The following is a 19,090-nucleotide window of genomic DNA, read 5'->3' on the forward strand; positions in this document are numbered from 1 at the left end:
TCGGGAAAGTTGACACATGAGTGACCTTTACCCTGAAGAAGACAGTTTTATAAAGTAAGGTAAGGAAAATGTACATTATAAGGCACTGGATTAAATACGCATCTTGAAATGATAGAGTTGAATTACCACAAGCTTGAAAATTGAGAGCGAGTATATGATCACTCCCTGAGAGCCTTGAGTTCTGCTCACATTCTGTAGGACCAGGGTTGAGGCTCATTTGGGGTCAGGGCACTGAGGAAGAAATAAATGTTTTTAAATCCGTTGTCCCTCCCTTCTTTGTGGTAAAGAATTCTTAACCTGTTTTATATTTAACTAATTAGTCCAAGTGTTAGCCTGGATCCTTTCCACGTATTTGAGAAAATTCAAAACTCGGCGGGGGGGGGGGGCTATATTTTTTAGAGCGCGGGCAAGTGAGGGAGAAGGGCAGAGACAGAGAGAGGGTCTTAAGCAGGCTCCACGCTCAGCGCAGAGCCTGATGTGGGGCTCCATCTGATGTCACCTGAGCTGATATCAAGAGTTGGACACTCGACTGAGCCACCCAGGCACCCCAAACCTGTTTTTTAAAAAGCTCTAAGCCTGGAGCCGCACTGTAGACCCAGCCACCATGCCGTGAGACTGTCAGCTGCCTCCCACAGGAATACCTAATGGCTGTGCTACAGATACAGGTCACACTACTCAGTGTTTGAGGCAGCGTATCGGTTGTGCGGCTTCCTTTTGGAGTGACTAAATCACATAGCAGCAACATCGAGATTAGAATTTTATCCATTGGCCAGAAAATACGACCGTGGTTCACATGATCTAGCACTTGCTGGAAGCTCATGAGACCTCTAACACTTGTGAGAAAGAATGTAGACAGTAGGCTGACTCCATCTCCTTGCTTTCTTCAAGTTTTTCTGAGAAATAGCCAAATCATCAGGAAGCGGTACCGCCTGGATTACTAACATTGACCTACCTCTTAATTTAGCTAATATGCCCTTGGCTTTCACAAATACTAGATGTACCCATTTGAAGAAGATACACAGTATCTTTTGCAGAAGTAAAACCTAAGGACACGTCTCTGTTATTTATTTCATTAAAGTAAGGTTTACTCGACAATTCAGGGCTAGCAAAGCTTCCACTCTCGATATGCCGCTCTCCTCTCAAAGAGAACTCAAGACCTTAACCTATCCATTTTCCTGCGTTCCATTTTTGTTTCGAACCTCTCTTTTCCATGTGTCCTAACACAGAAACATTAACAAAGTGCAGTGCTTACTACTTCTCCACAAAGAGATATATTTGTCTAGAGGGCTTAAGTCGGAAGTTCCCACGCTTGTACTCGCCTTATTTGTGCCTTAAGAACACAGCACACATGCAATTACAACAGGGAACCTGCCTCCCTGAACAACACTTAACAGGAGGAGGCACCCTGTGGTGTGTTGGGAGAAAGATGCAGGTATAACACACCTTACTAAGGACCCATTGTAAAGGCCTTTGCAGGACTGAGCACACAGCGGAGAAGTGTACTGTCCCTGGCCGTTAGCATTTTGGGGTCCGTCTAGGACCCCCCCGAAGCCTTTTTAATGGGCAGTATCCCACCTTGCCAAAGATTGGTCCCATGAATATTTTTGGTTTTTCTTTTAAATTTTGGAGTTAAGAAAAGAACTTGGGTCTAGAGCAAAGGAACCTGTGTGTCTTGTGTTTTGCATTCATCATCACGGGCAGTGTTATTTCCGTTTTGTGGATGAGGAAGTTGGCTCAGAGAAGTTGTTAACTTGCCCAAGGTCATTCTCACGAGTAGCAAAGCCTCAATTCGAAAACAAGTCTGGTTACAAACCTGTGTGCACTTTGCAAAATAGGCTGTCTCTAAATGCTTTTAGAATGGTGAACTTTTTTATGAAATTAGGAGTACCCTGAGCACTGACCCACCTAGCAAATGCACAAGGACTAACCCCAACTATAAGAAGCTGTTAACTGCACCATACGAATGGGGGTCCCTACAGGGTCCTGGGGGACAAGGCTATACTGAGATTCAGGGGCCTCTAATCTCACGTCTGCCCCAGACCTCAAATCTCAGGAGTAGAAATGAGTTCTTGGTGCTTTTTTTTCTCAACGTGTTAATCATGCTAATTTTTCCATCTTCCCTATGCTGATTCTCTAAGGTTTTTTTTGTTTTTTTGAGTTAGCCCAACTACTCAGATCCAGAATTATTTTTACCCCCATTTTGAAAACCTTGGTTGAAGATTTATAGTCCCGCATCTTGACTGCCTTTCCATTTCTAATAAATTTAACACTTGAAAGAAAGTCTATTAGCAGAAGCATTTACAATTTTAACTAAACTCATTTTTAAGACTATCCTATATTTAATTTTCTTGGCGCAAGAGTTTCTAGTTTCCCAGGACTATAGGCGTGGAAATAGATACTTTTCTCGCCAGCTTTCTCGGGAGTTCATCCTTTCGTGTAGCAGATCGTCCTTAATATGAATGTTTAACAACGCCCCCGCCCTCCGCTGCCTCTGCTATACTGGGGGCTCTCAGCACGAGCAAAACCTCTCCCATTTTCATCCATCCAGATTCCTCTTTTTAAACGTCGGAGACATTTACGTTCTCGCTAATTATACTTGCCAATCGCCGTGGGCCCAGCCGAGCCAGGATCGTGAGACTAGTTTCATTCACGTCAAAAGCACTGTGTTTGTCGCCGTGCGGGCAGGTGGGGCGTTTGGATCTTGCTCTCCGCTGGGCACCCCCATCGGTGCAGTTCGCCAGCTGTGTAGCCTATGATTGGCCGGGCTTTGATGTGCAGATAGTACAAGTTGGTCACAAACTTGTGTACAATGGGCCTGTTCTGGTTCATGTGAAAATCAACATCCTTTTTTGTGTTCCCGGGTGACAGGATGCTACAATACTATTAGCATTTGCAAAGAGCGTGCTCTGTCCGCGGGTGTAACCACAGATCGTGTGCTGCTCAGTTTGTGTTTCTCCATTATGTGAGAGACACAAAGAAGCTGAAGGCTGGCAAAGGCCTGTCAAATCTTGTAACGTAGCGCTCGACCCCCAAACTCCACTTGGCCTCCAAGCATTTCTTGTTCCCCGGGTCCACCCCTCTCCCTGAATGGGCTCTGAGGTAGGTAAATGAATTCAGAGGCCTGGTAGGCGGGGGATTCCTTTCTGACCTCATTCCTGTACCATTTGTTTGTAGGCTTGTAGGGGGAGAGGAGGACATTTTGGAATCCTTTGTGTTGAATAATTTTCTTGCAGGTTGGGGAGTTAATGGTAACTCTGTCTGAGGCCAACCGAGCAGAAAGCCTCCGCGGACCAGGCGCGGCGTGCTCAACCAGCCTCCTCACAGCTACCAGCGGAGAATGTGGCCACGGAGGTTTCTAGAACAGATGCATGTGCAGCACATCTGCAGCTTTACCATCTGGGAGTGGAAAGCCAGGCTCTTCCCGTATAGAAAATAGAGTCGTTCTTCCTGTAAAAAAGTATCTTTCCTCTTCCTGAACCACCATGGCTTTTGTTGTTAATGCCTGTAGTTTGGATAATCGTCTGTGCAACCATATACGTCTATATCCAGAAGCCTTTTTAAAGCCTCCCACTGCCTGGCTAACTGTTGAGTATGGTGTGATTCGTAGAGGATTTCTACCACTTTTTTACCCTCAGCTTTCCTTTGTTTATCTGGCAAGTGAAATACGGTTTTAGAACAATGGTAGCTCGTGTTTTGCAAAAAAAAAAAAAAAAAGTTCAGAGAGAAGAAACAAGTTGTTCAATCAGTGGCAGGGCTAGATTTCTCCTCTCCTGACTCCCAGGCAAGTTCAAGGTATAGTCCCTTATCCACGACTAGAGTGACCCGGGGGCAACCTCCATCTGGAACCAGGTGGTCCTCCCTCCGAAGCGTCCTGAAGCCAGTAGTGTCCTAACGCTACGTCCGAGTACCTAAGCCACTCACCTCCCTTCGTCTCACCACGTAGGCATCTTATCCCATCTCCAGAAGAAGGGAGGGTACAGTCCAGGAAGATATTTTATTTAAAAAAATTTTTTTAATGTTTATCTTTGAGAGAGAGAGACACAGAGTGTGAGCAGGGGAGAGTCAGAGAGAGGAAGCCGCAGAATCCAAAGCAGGCTCCAGGCTCTGAGCTGAGCTGACAGCTCAGAGCCTGACACGGGGCTTGAACCCATGAACTGTGAGATCATGTCCTGCACTGAAGTCAGACGCTTAGCCGACTGAACCACCCGGGTGCTCCGGAAGATATTTTTAAGAAAGGGAAAGAAGACCACATTCACATAACTTTTATTACAGTATATTGTTATAATTGTTCTATTTTACTATTGGTTATTGTTGTTGATCTCTATGTTTAATTTATAAAGTACATCATAGATAGGCATGCAGAGGACAGAACTTAGTATCTATGTCATCTGTAGGGTTCGGTGCTATCTGCAGTCAGGTATCCACCAGGGGTCTTGGAATGTACCCCCTGCTGATACGGGGGGTGAGGTGGGGAGGGGGCTACCATACTGTTTCTGTCCCAAGAAGATGGAAATCGGGCCACAAATTCAGTCCCTCCAAAGTCAGACATTTCGTCAAAGAAGTCGAGGATCTGGATATTTATAGGAAACCTCCCCACTTTTAAATGTGAGCAGCTAATTAAAAAATCTTAACTGATGTTGAGTCAGACGGAAACATTAACAACCAGCATGCCACCCAACGGTGGGTCACCATGGGAAAAGTCTGATTTGAACTGCAGCGTCCTGTCCACCGCTGGCCTCACTGGACCTGAGTGACAATACTACTAAGAGCTTCTGAAGACAATGTGATTTCTGCTCATACTTAGAGATGCAGGGATTTTCAGCTTCATTGAGATGAATGGAGCTTTAACCTCGTCTACGATGAAGCTGGACGGAAGGGAAAATCTCATTCACTAACTAGATTTCAGGCAGTTTCAATGTCTTGCCTTACTCACTCTCACTTCCTGACATAGGCAGCATCAACATTGTACCAGTGGGTCACAGCCCGTTCAGAGAGGCTCCCTGACGTTCTGAGACTCCCAAGTAGGCATGATGCTCACGTTTACGTAAAAGTCTGTTGTTCTCCACGTCAAACGTTTTCAAGTTCTGAAAGTCCTACGGGTGAACTTGAGCAGGGGAAAGTGGCCCTTATGACACGTTGATAGCTTTTAAGTGAATCCTGAGTATTCAGAGCAGATTCTATTTTTAAGGTTTATGGAGGAAGAGATAGCCCAAAATTCCGGGAATTATTTTCTGTTTGCTGCTCAGCTTGAATAAAATCATCTCACTACCTGAAGGTACGTTACTCTAAGGGAGAGTCACTTGTCTACCATGTGTGTATATGTGTATATTTCCTGGGTTTGTAACAAAGCATTCATTGCTGCTTCCAGAGAAAGCCACCCTATTTGGAGAAATTGTATCAGGAAAGAAGGAGGCCACTGAGAAGGGAAAGGCAATGACGTAGGCACACATACCAAGTTCAAACCCGTGTGTCGGTGCCTTCAGAGGTGCAAAAGCAGAGCACACGCCCACGAGCCACAAGACTCGTGCCTCTAATTAGCTGTGTTCTGCCACATGACAAGTGGACCTTAGTAGAGTCACTTCCTTCTCCAGACCAGATGTATGAAAGGACAATGACCTGGATATCCCCACAGGTTTCTCCCAGCTCCTGCCACTGATTAAACTTGGCATTTAGAGAAACCAAGGGAAAACACACCCTCATCCCACCAAGTCAGGCAGATATTTTCCAGGCTACATTCTTCTTTTTTTTTTTTTTTAATGTTTATTTATTTCTGAGAGAGAGAGAGAGAGAGAGATGGAGTGTGAGCAGGGGAGGGGTGGAAAGAGAGACACACAGAGTCTGAAGCAGGCTCCAGGCTCTGAGCTGTCAGCACAGAGCCCGATGCGGGGCTCGAACTCACAAACCTCCAGATCATGACCTGAGCCGAAGTCAGAGGCTCAACCAATCGAGCCACCCAGGTGCCCCTCAGGTTACATTCTTTCTTAAGTGAAAAGCATTCTAATGTTTACCTCCAAACCAGGCACAAGGCGGTTCTGTCTTGAATCCTAAGTAATAACATGTACTAAATGTTTGCATTGTAAGCACTTAATCTATGTGAATGTTGCTAATGTCCACAACCCTGAGAGATACTGTTATTCTCTCCATTTTATGGAGGGGGAAAGAAGTTGCGGGGGAGCCTCTGAATGGTTCAAGTCGTCGGAGTTTGCTTAGCTTGTAAGTGGCAAAGCTGGGATTTCCACCCCGGAAATCTAGTTCCTGATCTTCGCACTTCACCACCACCCTATATTATAAATTGTTCCTCGACCGTAAATGGCCTGCCTTGCACCTGAGCTTGTATGAGGAAGACGTCATGTCGCCAAAGAACATCAGAGAAGTTTTAAGAGGTGGTGAGTTCAGAAGGCTGGCATTTGGCAGCCATAGGTTAAGAGCCCTCCTGCTTCCTCGGGAATGTTTGCAAATAGAAGCAGCTTCGCCGGCTCGCTGGTGCCTGGGCTCCACATCCGCGTCCTTGGGAAGGAGGCAGCCCCGTCCTGGGAGGCCCCTGACTGCCATCGACGCGGCTCACACCGGGCAGCTGCTCCCTGCCAAGGGCAAAGGGCACGAGCCTGGGCCAGTCTACACTGGAACAGCAAAGAACAGAGACGTCAATCCCAAGTAGGCTTCCAAAGAGACTATTGATTGGCTGCCCGAGAGAGGGCACAGCGCCAGCTGCGTGAACCTTGGGTTCGATGACCGGGTGGAAAGGCGATTGCCTTGTTATCTACTAATCGCCCTGCTTCCGGGCTGTGCGAGAGCCACCACGTGCGTGTAAGGAAACTGGGGTGCACAGCCTTCTGGAGGATTTGTTCCTGAGTGGATTTTCCTTTCGTCTCACGCTTACACCACCCTTATGGTTCGGGGTACTCGGGTATGCTTAGCTGGAAATAAGGCAAATGAACTTTGAAAATTCCCTTGAATCCCAGGACCGAGAAATAAATTGGTACCTTCTGTGAAGCCTGTGTATCTTATCTGTAAAGGGTGTACTGTTTTGCCTTTCACTCATGGCCAAGTTCCTCGGAAGGGAAATCCTCCGCCGTTCATCGTTCAGCTCACTCCCAGCTCGTGTTTTCTTCCACCAGCTGGTACATCCAGCATGCGCCCCTCACTGAGACCACCCCTGACCCCGCCCGGGTGCCCTTGCCACTCTTGCACTTATTTTGCTTGATCCCTTGAGGCTATTTAACACTGTGACATCCGTTTTCTCCCTCCCTCCCTCTCTCTCTCTCTCTCTCTGTAAACCCCTATTTCTTTGGCTTCTGTACTTTCACGACACCACTTTCTCCCGGTTTCCCTTCTAGTAACAAAGTGGCTGCTGCTTGTCCGTGCTGTTGGCAGACCTTCCTAAGGGGTGGCGTTTCCTGGAGCGCTCCCTCAGCACCCTTTCCTCAGTCTCATGTTCTCCCTGGCTGCTCAAGTCCCTGCCATGTCTGCGGGTGACTGTCCTCTCTGACTCCGTCCCGGTCCTCTCTCCATGCCCCCAGCCCCCATCTCCAGCTGCCCGCTTGCACGTCCCGCTGACCTTGCACTCAGCCTGTCCACCGTGCAATGAGCACTCTCTCTGCCAGACCTGTCCCTGCTCCACATGTCACTCTTGATGACAGACACTGACAGCTGTTCGGGTCATGATCTTGCAGTTTGTGGGTTCAAGCCCTACGCTGGGCTCTGTGCTGACAGCTCAGAGTCTGAAGACTACTTCAGATTCTCTGTCTCCCTTTCTCTCTGTCCCTCCCCCACTCATATTATGTCTCTCTCAAAAATAAACATTAAATTTTTTTTAATAAAAAATAAAACTGTGCAGGAACCTCGGTGATTCCGTCGGTTAAGCATTCAACTCTTGATTTCAGCACAGGTCATGATCTCACAGTTCGTGAGTTCAAGCCTGTGTTGGGCTCCACACTGACAGTGCAGAGCCTGCTTGGGATTCTCCCTCTCTCTCACTCTCTCTCTCTCTCTCTTTGCTCCCCCGCCCTCAAAAATAAACTTTAAAAAAGACTTAAAAAAATAAAATAAAACTACCCTTAATTGGCATATGGCTTTCAGAGCTATCATCTCTTTTGATCTTCGAAACATATCGATATGGTAGCGAAGATAGTCATTGTGATGAAATGAATACAATTCAGTTATTGGGGTATTTTAAGTGCTTATCTAACCTCAGTCGCATCGTCTGATTCTAGCACTAAACTTCGGAACTCTTTATTACTGCAGCACGGGATGCATTTGTAATTCTTTTAGCGGTCAGAGCTGTACTCAACACAGAAAACATGTTCAGAAGGAAATCTTTGCCTTTTCTTCTTTGGCATCTGGAGACTCTTTCCTTAAATAACCGCCTTCTTAGATACCAAGTCTGCTTCTGCACCCGCGGTTGGCCAAAATTGGCACGTGGACCCTGGGGGTCCTCAAGACCCTTTCAGTGCTCACAAGGTCAATACAATTTTATGATAAGAGCCCACTCACCAGGTTGCTATCCACTGGTGGTGTGCAAGTCGTGGTGGATAACATGGCTTAGCACGAATCAGGGCAATGGCACCAGCCTGTGCTAACATGTATCATGTGGTCTTCCCCGCCAAGCACTTATGGTTTAGAATAAAGTAGCCAGTTCTACTTTATGAATGGCTTGATGAAATAACAAAAATTAGTCATTTATTAATTTGTGTTACTATCATTTTATTGATTTTTAGTTTTATTAAATCTTTGTAATGGTCTGCGTGACAAATTAGGAGGTTCACATAAAACACTCTGCAACCCAAAAGATGAAGGTCGTCTTGGAGAACAATACTTGTGCAGTTATTTGATTTCAAGGAATCCCATTTTGCTTAGAATGACTGATGAACTATGGTAATTCAAACGTAGTCATATGGGAGATGTTTTCTCAAAAATAAGCAGAGGGAGCCTGCCTTTTCAAGGAAAACAACTCTGTTATATTCATTGTCAATGATAAAAGTGATACGTTTAAGCAAAAGTCAGAATCTGGAAAGACATAATGAGCTTGACAAGTTGTCAATAATTCCCTGATGAGGTAGATATTTTGATGAGTGTATCTTTTTTTTTTTTTAATGTTTTATTTATTTCTAGGAGAGAGAGAGAGAGAGACAGCGTGAGCAGGGGAGGGTCAGAGAGAGAGGGAGTCACAGACTGAAACAGGCTCCAGGCTCTGAGCTGGCAGTCAGCACAGAGCCCGACGCGGGGCTCGAACCCACGAACCGCGAGATCATGACCTAAGCGAAAGTCGGACGCTTAACCGACTAAGCCACCCAGGCGCCCCGAGTGTATCTTTTTTATTTTTTTATGTTTATTTATTGTGAGAGAGAGACAGAACATGAGTCAGAAAGGGGCAGAGAGGGGCGCCCGGGTGGCGTAGTTGGTTAAGCGTCCGACTTTCGCTCGGGTCATGATCTCGCGGTTCGTGGGTTCGAGCCCCGCGTCGGGCTCTGTGCTGACTGCCAGCTCAGAGCCTGGAGCCTGTTTCAGTCTGTGACTCCCTCTCTCTCTGACCCTCCCCTGCTCAAGCTGTCTCTCTCTCTCTCTCCTAGAAATAAATAAAACATTTAAAAAAAAATTTAAAAAAAAAAAAGAAAGGGGCAGAGAAGAGAAAGACACAGAATCTGAAGCAGGCTCCAGGCTCTGAGCTGTCAGCACGGAGTCCGATGCTGGGCTTGAACCCTTCAACCAAAAGATCATGATCTGAGCACGAGTTGGAGGCTTAACTGACTGAGCCAACCCAGGTGCCCCTTTTTTTAATTTTGAGAAGCATGCTTTTATTTTAGTAAGTTTTTCTGAGTATAGTTGATATACAACATTACATTAGTTTCAGGTATACAACATAGTGATTCGACTTCTTTATACTATGCTCACCACAAGTGTAGCTACCATCTGTCACCAAGCACCCTTACTACAATGACATTAACTACCTCCCGTATGCTGTGCCTTTTATTCCCATGACTTAGATGAATGTACCTTTTTCATATTGTAAAAAGAAATGCGTCGGTTAGAAGACCTGCAAAACCAAGTATTTTCCAAATGGCTACTGCACGATGGGACCAGATCGAACATGGGGTTAAGATCTTTTCTAAGGGAAGATAGACCAATGGATTTTACATCACAGCGTATGAGAAGTTCATTGATATGGTTTCAGATTCCACATCTCAACTAACCTTTTGTCAAGTGTTGATATAGTATCCAGGAAGACTCACAATGGCCTGGAAAAGCTATTACATTCTCCTTCTCTTTTCTAATTACATTATTGTGTGTGACCAAGTTTTCTTCATACACCTCAACCAAAACAATATATTGTAATAGATTGAGTATGGAAGCAAATGTAGGAATCCAGTTATCTTCTCTCAAGCCAGACATTAAAGAGAATTGCGAAAAGTGTAAAGAAAGCTGCTGTTATTGCTATACTTTTTGGTTTTCATAGGAAATGTAATTTATGTTAACATAAAGCTGTTTTATTTTTTAATTAATTAATGTGTATATATTTTAAAGCTTTTTAAAAATGTTTTAAAGTTTATTTTCGAGAGAGAGAGAGACAGTGCAAGTGGGGGAGGGGCTATGAGTGAGGGAGAGAGAGAGAATTCCAAGCAGGCTGTGCACCATCAGCACAGAGCCCAAAGTGGGGCTCGAACTCGCAAACCATGAGATCATAACCTGAGCTGCTACCAAGAGTCAGACGCCTAACTGACTGAACCACCCAGGCTCTCCTGTTTTAATTTCAAATATACCAATATCAAGTATCGTATCAAATACTAAATATCAATACACGTAACACACCTAAAGAAAAATTGCTTTGGGGTACTCAATAATTTTCAAGAGATTAAAAGTTTGAAAATCACTGCTTTGCACTATAAGGCTGAGCTACAGGATCAGACTCTTTATTTAAAATATCGGAAGCAATGCACTCCCCATGAGAATTACCTCTTAGTTTCCTAGCCTCAATTCGTGATATATTTTAAATCATTGCCAAGTGTTAGAAAGGAGCCTAGCAAATGTCCGTGACTGTTGGTGTGTGAGTTGCACATTAAACCATTTTAAAGCACAGCTTAAGGAAACTGTTATGTTAGGGATGACACGTTTAATGCAGCACACAAGCATTTTTGTTTGTTTGAGGACCCATACTGATAAAGTCTCTCCGCCCTCAGTGTCAGGGAGCCACTGGTATGCTGTGACTGCGTACGGACTCTTTTTCTCCCTTTTCTTTGGCTGCTAAGAAGCCCGAAGTTAAATTCTTAGCTTATCCTCACTCCCATATGGAAACTTACATTTACTGGTCTGTGCTATGAAGCTCTCCCCTGCCTCGGTTCCATTTTGCTTTAATTCTTTGATGTCTCCCTCTGAATCTTTGTGGGCATTTGGTGTTTCCAAACGCTACCTCCAATCCCTCTGTCAAATAAAAGTAAAGTATATCAACCTAAGTGATGCTGTAAGTCTGTCCCCTGTGTACTGAAACCCACTCCCTTCTAAGCATCGGGCTGCGTGTCTGGAGTTTCTTCGTTACTCCCTTCGATCGGTCTGTAGAATGGGAACACGGAGCAGTGAGGGGAGAAGCCTAGCAATGCTTTGCGAAAATCTGGCTCTCCATCCAACCTGCCCCTAGAGTAGAGAAGCCAGCCGGACCCAGAGGCCCAGGAGAGCAGTGAGAGGTGAGCGAGCGGGTGGCTGGGTAGGTGGGGGAGGCCGGCCCCCAGGCCGCCAGGGCGAATCTGCTCCTCTAATGAAAGGGCCCTTCTTTCCAGGGGATTATAAGAATATTCATGACCCTTGAGATCAGCAGGTGAGGCTCAGCCGTCCCTACTCATCCTTTGGGCAAACAGTCCAGAAAGCCCGAGGTTGCCGGGATGAGAAAGGAACAGTGGGAGCTGGGAGCTTTTCCTGCCTCCCTAGGCCCCCAGCCCCCTTTATTTTCAGAGGAGGGCAGGGTGGGGGGCAATTGTCCCGAGGTGAAGCCAGGACTGTGCCTTTCATTTCTAAAGAGCAAGCAGCGAGGCTGAGGCAGAAGTCCCGTGACATGACTTGAGACACAAAATGGTATCTTAGCATCGGGGACCCCCTTTGACAACAAGAAGAAAAGCCCTTTTCTTCCCTGCCCGGATTAGGCGAGGAGGGAACTCTCAGGAACATGTGTGCATTGTTTGGTGAGGGCAGCCAGGCCGGCCTGGGGCTTGCCTCCCAAAGTCAGCCCGGGGAAGCCTGTCCCGTGTAATTAAAAGGGAAGGCGAATAGCAGGGAGTCTTGTTCCGCTGCTGCCCACCAAAGTGGGGTCCCCGGGGGACGGTGTGGCCCAGGAAATTGGCTAAATTAATGGTTATTGGAGGCCTCGCTGAATGTGTGGGCCCCGGAGGCAGAGAGCGGGCAAGGCAGGGAGGCTTTTCTGAGCACATGGGAAAAAGAGCCGCTCTGAGAGAGCAGAGATGCCCAAGCAAGTGGCCACCGGGCCGGCAGCGAGCCTGCCCTGGGGACAGGCACCTGCAGCGAGGGGTCAGCGCCTGTGGAAAGCAGTCTCCAGGCACTGTTTCCAGGCCCTCGTTTGTCCAGCTGACGCAGGCAGCCCCCCCCACCCCACCCCCAGCTGACAGGCTGGGAGCCAGGAGGTCACAGGGCACGGCCGCTGCTGGGGCCCGGAGCTCACAAAGGGGGCCGAGCTTCTGGAAAGTAGTCTCTTGTGTTCGTCAATGGGAAAGGGTCTCAGTCTGAAGTTATGGGGGTGGGGGCGGGGGGGGACGTAAAACCCTGAACCAGAGGCTAACGTGTTTGGCACCGTTCAGGGTTTCACCCGGTTATGGAAAAGAAAACTTTATCAGGAAAAAAGAAAAAGAAAACAAAAAACCTTTCTCATTGCCATTTCCCGAAAACCTGGGTTCAAGACTGTGAACTTCATGCTGGGGGGGGGGGGCGCCTCCTCTCCCGGTCTTGCCGTCACACTCCTGCCTCCGGGCCGCGGCTTGCTTCCCAGGCCACAGGGCCAGCAGCGGGAAACCAGGCTGGCCCTCCACGACCCCACCCTCCCCAACCTTCTGTCCGTGGCCATGCACTTTCCCGAGGCTGGGGCAGGGGGGCACGCAGGGCCGGGTCCTCCAGGTTTTCCGCAAGCGGGGAATCGAAGTCAATATTGCCGAGGAGACACGGCTCCTCGGGCCTCTGTAAATATTGGACCAACGACTGGAGAGCGGCGACGCTGTTGACAGTTACGAGATGGTGGCATTGTTGTCTTTGTCACCATGAAGTGCAACTCGGTGGAGGCCGGCCTAACACCCTGTGTACACAGAGGGGCCGGCGTCGCTGGGAGGCCCGGGTGTTTGCTCTGCCAATATGTGCGGGCGGCCGACGTGGCCCTCGCAGGGGGGCGGCTGGGGGGGTTAGCCGTGCGCAGCCCTGTCCCGCGTCGTGCCCCCCGGGGAGGGGGGTGCTGAACACGGCCTCCAAGCCACGTGCTTCCTTTCCCCGCTTTTCAGTTCATTCTTTTTTTAAAAAAAAAAATCCATTTTGATCGAAGTGGAATGCACACGTCATCTGTACAGCCCAGTAGATTGTCACAAACGACCACACTGCTACCAAGCGGGTCAAGAACCCGAATATTCCCAGCCTCCCACAAGCCGCTCCCCCGCCCGTGATCCTCCAGGGTGTCACCTCCTGCAAGGGTGACCGCTCTCCTGACTTGTGACACACACATGGTAGCTTCGCCTGTCTTAAGCCTCATGATTTTGGAAACTTCCCTTGGCATTTGAAGCCAGCCTGCCATGTGCCCGCAGGGCCTGCTTACAGTCCAGCTCGGCATGGACTCGTCTCAGCTCTGCCCTAACTTGGGCACGCCCCGTCCCTGCGCTGGCGTCGGGGTCAAGTCTGTGAAGGGACAGAACGGCCGCACGTCTCTTGGGGCCCTTGCGGTACCAGTGTGCTCCCTGGCTCCACTATCCTGCCTTGAGCAGAGGAGGCTGGCGCGCCAAGGACAGGAGGGCTGTCCCTAAGCCCGGCACAACACAGGGGCTCCGGTGTCACCTCCCTAGAAGGCGACAGCTGCCCTGCATGCCTCGCCATACCTCCCCCTTCCATCCCACCAACCAGAAAGGGCAGGATTCCCTCCACCCCACCAGAATGCGCCCGGTTTATCCCAGTCCTGAATCTGGTGCACCCTCCTGCCTGACACGTGCCCTGTGCAGACTGAGAGAGGGAAGGGGTACCTCCCTCTGCCCCTGCTCTGCTATGGGACACCCCATTCCTTTTGCCTGCCTAAAGCCTCTACTGAGGGGCGGAGATCCAAGGGAGCTTAAAATGGAGGACAGGAAAAAGCATGCCAGAGCTGGGGGCTCGACTTCTTCATGCACAGGTGGGGAAACTGAGGCCCAAGACAGGAGGGGACTTGCTTGAGACTTTGGAGAGTGTCTGGTGGCAGGCTCCTTCCAGTTTGCCAAACCCCGTCCTGGAATAAGCTCAATGAACTTCATTGCCAACGAAGCCACACATACACAAACACACATACGGGATCACGACTGCCACCCCCTCCCCAAGAGAACACACACACACACCCAACAGCAAAAACGACTGTTCTCATCATGAGAATTCTCCACTTCACCTTCTTCTCCCGGCATTCACTTCAACCTCTGCCCCTCACCCCGACCCCAGGGCTCTTATGGAATCGACCTTTCCCATGGTCACAACCACCCTGTGTACCCCTCCCGCAAACTCTGAGTTTTGGATTGTGTTGCCCCATGTGACATCCTTGGCCAAAGGCTGGCCTGGAAATGCCCAGTTCTGGAGAGATTTGGTCTCCGCTGCCCAGCCAGGTCCGCGATGGGGTCTCTGGATCTCTCGTTTGTCCCAGTCCAGAGCCGGGCTCGAAGCGAGCCCCGCCCTGTCTCCCGGGTACACCGAAAGGATCTCAGTTGCCTGGCTGTCAAGAGACACTGCCCACCAGAGGCAGAGGGGCATGGCGGAGCCCAGCAGCACGGGGGGCTCCACGTGGGGACCCAGACGCCCTACTGCGTCTGCAATCTTGGGAACATTCCCCTTGTTTGAGGCCTTTGCCGCACTTCCCTCCAAGACCCACGCCAGCAACACCCCAGACCTTGTCACTGGACTCCCTAAAAGCCGGAAACTGGGGGAGAAGGCGAGGCGCCGTGTCTGCGCAGGCGCATAAGAAGCCTTAGGGCCAGCAACAGGCATCTGGCGCCGTTCCATTCAGTCCTGACTCCTGGCCTGGGGAACAGAGGTGAACACGACGCGCACTCTCAGCTCAAGAAGCTCGCACTTGTTTGGTAGGGGTTAGACTTGAGGAAGAGAGTAAAAATCCTGGATCCCGGTCAAGAAATAACTTTAGACAACCAGCACCCTGAAAAGGAACGAGAGCAGATCCAACCTAGGTGGGCTCCGTGGAGGAAGTGGCGTGTGAGCTGAGCTGAAGAACATCCTTCAAAACGTGAACCATCACATCTTCCCTTTGGCCTAGTACACTCTTACTTAATTGTTGTAAAGGCTGGGAAAGCTGACAGTGAAATGCCCCTGGCAGGGTTTCTGGGGCATAACAGGTTTCTCACTAAACATCACACAGGAGTCCCGTAGCAGCAGCCGGCCTGAAGTGATTAGAACCAAGTCCGTGTCTTTGTCAAGGGAGGAAAGCTGGGTGATGAGATTGTTAAAGAGTCATGGTTGGGTTACCTTGTGACAAGCTGAGTTTAGCCCGAGGGTGATGGGGAGCCATTGAAGAATTTTGAGCAGGAAGAAGCATAATCAGAATTTCTTTATCAAAAAACCATTTTGACCACAGTATGAAATGGAGACTGCATTTGGACACGAGGAGCTGGGGGTCAGACTAGAATCGGAGGCTGGATGGCCTTTACGAGTCTCTTACCATGGTCCACGTGTGAAACAATAAGGGTCACGGCCTGACCATCACCATGGGATGAAGCTGATGGGACCAGTGTGGGGGTTTGTGCTTTGTCGGTGGCTGGGCATCCCCTCCCTCAGTGTTGGTGCGGGGGGGGGGGGGGGGGGGGGCGGGGAGGAGCATTGGTGTGGTCCGCATTTGAATGGTTTCCAGAGAAAGCCACCAGGAAGGATGCCCTGGAGGTGGGCTAGAGCTGCAGATGGGCCAGGAGTTTAGCAACACCTGTGCCTGGCAGCATCTGGTTCTGGCCTGCACTTGGCATTGGCTCCAGCCACAAGGCTTTTCGTAGCTGCAGCGTGCAGGTTTCAGGCGGCTTTCACGGACCACCCATGACTCAGCAGTGTATTTATTATAATCACCGATGAGGTATGGTTTGTCATGCCCATTGCAGATAAGAAAACAGGCTCAGAAAAGTCAAGTCAGATACATGGTAGAAATGGAACTAGAGCTCAGGTCCCTTGACCCCTGCCCAGTGCTCTTTCCAGAGCATACCTCTATCAGTGATCAGCAAGATGGGAAAATCAAGATCCTATAAAACTGAAGGAAATGAGAGGTAAGAGGGTTTTTTAAACAGCATTTATTTGTTTGTTTGCTTGTTTTTGTTTGCTTGTTATGTAACACTTTCAGGGGCACCTGGGTGGCTCAGTTGGTCAAACATCCAACTCTTGATTTCAGCTCAGGTCGTGATCTCACGGTCGTGAGATGGAGCCCTACGATTGGCTCCATGCTGAGCGTGGAGGCTGCCTAACATTCTCTCCTTCCCTCTCCCTCTGCACCTTCCCTACCTGCACTTGCACACACACGTACACTCTCTCTCCAAAAAAAAAAAATCAAAAAATAATAATTACCAAGATTATATTCTGAAAGTTATTTTTAGAACAATTTCAAAGTTACAGAAAGATTACAAGAAAAGTGAGAAGAATTTCATGTACATTTCACCCAGACTTATCAATCAATCACCCAGACAATCAAAGTCTAACATCTTTATTTATATATTGCCTTTGAATTCAGGAGTTTAGACCATTTTCATGGACTGTGATTACTGATGAGTTGAGCTTAAATCTTGCCATTTAAGTCTGTCATCTTGGTATTGTCTACTTGTCTGATGGACTTTTTGTTCCCCTTTTTCTCCTTTTGTTGAAATAATCGAATACATTTTATGATTCCATGCTATCTCCTTTATCAACATATCAGCTATACCTCTTTGTTTGGATGTTTAATGTTAGCTTTGGGTCTATGGTGTACATCTTTCACTCAAATGATATTCTACTTCCCTCATAACATAAGAACCTTACAGAGAACACTGCCATTTGGTGCTATCTCATTGTACTCCAATACATTGCTGTTATTTCTGCCTTTAGCTGGCAATTCTCTTTTTAAAAATGATCTTTGAAAGGGATTTAAATAAGTTTTAAAAATTATATGCATTTACTCGTGTTTGCCCTTCCTGGTGTTTTCCAGTCCTTTCTGTAGATCCCAATGTCCACCTAGTACCCCTTTTCATGGATTTCCCTTGATATTTTGTACAGTGTCACCCTTTCAGCTTTTATACGTCTCAGGGAGTCCTTATTACACTTTCTTTTTTTGAAAGATACTTTCTCTGGGTATAGAATTCCAACTTGGTTTGCTTTTTCAGAACTGTAAAGACGTTTCTCAACTGTCTTCTGACTTGCACTGTTTTCTACATGAAGTCTGCTGTCATTTGTGTTCCTTTTTTACAAATTGTGCCTCCCCCCACCCCCAAATGCTTTAATTTGTTTGTTTTTTTCTTTTTACCACTAGTTTGAAGCTATTTGATTAGGATATGCCTTGTACTTTTCTTCACAAATTTCTTGTGCTTGGGGGTTTGTTGACCTTGGATCTGAGGGTATGTAGTTTTTTTAATTTAATATACAAACACCTTAGCCATCATTCCTTCAGTCACCCTCTCCTCTTCTTCTGTGACCCAACTACACGTATATTAAGCCACTTGGAGCTGTCTCACAACTCATTGAGGGTGTGTTTATTTTTCCTGTTCTCTTTTTACCTCTGGGTTAAATTTTGGCTTGCATTTGGTGTTCTGCTGCTATGTCATCAAACTCACTAATCTTATCTTGGCTCTAGTTCCATTCAGTGTATCTTTCATATCAGACCCAGGATGATGGGAACTTGGAGTGGTGGACCGAGAACCGAATGCCTGTCGGGAGGAATCAGGGAAGGTTTAATGGAAGAGGTGGTATTTAAGATCAGCCTCAAGTGATAGGAGTGAAGGTATTTCAGGAAGAAATAGACACAGAGAGAAAAAGGAGCCAAGGCACAGAGGTCATGTCAGCAAGTTCCTGCGGTATATTCGCCAGCTTCCTGGAGTTTAGTGGAAGGACAGGAAATGGACTGGAATGAAAGTGAGGAGAGCCTTGAAAGGCAGTGTGACTCTTTTACATTTTTAGAGGGAAAAGTATTAGGCTTGGATTGCAATAAAAATCCTGCCATTAAGCTCAAAACCAAATAAAACAAGACCAGAATTCCTAAGACAGGAGGAGTTACAGATTTTTTGCATCAAAGTGATTTCCTTTCCTTGGTAATTAGCTCTCACACCAGAAACAAGACGGCTCAATGTGGCTTCTTTACTGTTCTGTAGACATGATGTCTAAGGTCTCTTTCTACTCTAAATATCCACGACCCCATGAGTTAACATAATTTTAGTGGCATTGAGAGTCATTGATTGTGTCTGGGCAGGAGAGTGAGACATAAATGTGAAAAACATAACTATAAAACTTCTAGAAGAAAACATAGGAAAAAACCTTTGCAACCTTGAAGTAGGCAAGCATTTATTGGATATTACAACTAAAGTGTCATCCATAAAAGAACAAATTGATAAATGGGGCATTATCAAAATTTAAAACTTCTGCTCTTCCAAAGATGCTTGTTAAGAGAATGAAAAGACAAACCACAGCCTGGAAGAAAATATTTGCACATCCTATATCTGATAAAGGTCTTGTAGTTAGCATATATAAAGAACTCTCAAAACTCAATCATAAGAACTTAAACCACCCAGTAAAAATGTGGGCAATAGATTTAAATAGATATTTCAGCAAAGAAGGTATATGATAGCAAATAAGCACATGAAAAGACAAGCTTTCACTACACAGCACACCTATTAGAAAGGCTAACATGAAAGACTGATCACACCGAATATTG

Source organism: Hyaena hyaena, unplaced genomic scaffold (genome assembly GCF_003009895.1).
Source record: "Hyaena hyaena isolate Hyena2069 unplaced genomic scaffold, ASM300989v1 scaffold_45, whole genome shotgun sequence".
NCBI lineage: Eukaryota > Metazoa > Chordata > Mammalia > Carnivora > Hyaenidae > Hyaena > Hyaena hyaena.